General features: G+C 44.9%; 1 non-coding gene across 1 annotated transcript; it reads left to right on the top strand.

Annotated features, from left to right (window-relative positions):
• Positions 1–292: 292 nt before the first annotated feature.
• Positions 293–366, top strand: TRNAI-AAU (transfer RNA isoleucine (anticodon AAU)). Its single transcript has one exon. It is a non-coding gene; the product is annotated as a tRNA-Ile (tRNA).
• The last annotated feature ends 849 nt before the right edge of the window (positions 367–1,215 follow it).

The following is a 1,215-nucleotide window of genomic DNA, read 5'->3' as shown; positions in this document are numbered from 1 at the left end:
ACCACAAAACTCGACAATCTAATACATAACTCGTCAATCAGAAGAAAAGAAAATACTGCTGCAAATGAAACCATAGGGAAGAGGAAAACCGCAGCATGAGAAGACCAACAGCAAAAGACCATTAGCCCTTCTGGCGAAGGTACTTAATATTCAGTTCTTTCCAATATAGAAGTTAAAATAACTTAAGAGAACCAAAAGGCCTATTACGTGTTCTATTTATTACAACGAGAAGGGATGATAATATACAAGTCCTATCTGAAATATGAGGAACAAAATGTAAAATGTCACAAAAGGCCTATTAGCTCAGCTGGTTAGAGCGTCGTGCTAATAACGCGAAGGTCACAGGTTGGAGACCTGTATGGGCCATCATCATCTTTTTTATTTTCTTGTTTTTTTTGCTTTTTTTTACACAGTGAAAAAAAAAGAAAAAAACGGAGTGGCTTTGCCCGGGTTCGAACCGGAGACCTTCAGTGTGTTAGAAGGTCTTGATAACCAACTACACCACGAAACCTCTATGCCTCAAATTTATAAGAAAGCTATCTGTGCAGAGTCATGCTACATACCATCATGTGCAGTTGATCCACTATTTTAACAAGACAAATAGGTCACAACAGTTTCTGTCAGGTAGGGATATAGGATAGGCATAGTTTGTTTTCAGAGATGTTGCATCAATGGTGTGGACGGCGCCGCGTCAAAATAATTTGCTTCCGCTCTACCTTCATCCGATGGCGCTCTAATGGACGGCGCTGGGGAGCAGGTGGCTCGGTCTTCTTGCCGGTCTTCAGATCTTGTAACATTTGTGTCTGATGGTCGGCGCTTCACTCTCTCTCGGGTGGCCTTGGTGCCGACTGTTGCGGTTGTGTTTGGTGTCTTGCAGTGGGGTGCGTGGATGATGGAATGCAGCGGCATTCATCTTCTTCGACCTAGTCGAATGAAGTGGACAACGCTGGGATCTAGCGGACACGAGGAAGAACCCCGGACGACATGTCACAAAATCTCGGTCTCGTCGCTTGCGACGGTCGGGTTCATCGGCTCGAAAAACACCATTGTATGCAAAGGTGCTCCTCTAGATCTTGGTATGAAGGCGGTTCCCCTCTTTCTTCGACGTTACCTCAGCGGCGAAGGAGGACGATGGTGGGCGACGTTTGGGCGTGGCACAAGATTCTGCCGAAGTGAAATTATAGTTTTAGTTCTTGTGAAGTCTTTGATGCAATA

The sequence above is a fragment of the Triticum aestivum genome, unplaced genomic scaffold (assembly GCF_018294505.1).
Source record: "Triticum aestivum cultivar Chinese Spring unplaced genomic scaffold, IWGSC CS RefSeq v2.1 scaffold60268, whole genome shotgun sequence".
NCBI lineage: Eukaryota > Viridiplantae > Streptophyta > Magnoliopsida > Poales > Poaceae > Triticum > Triticum aestivum.
The sequence above is the reverse complement of the archived record's forward strand: the minus strand, read 5'-3'. Positions and strand labels throughout refer to the sequence as shown.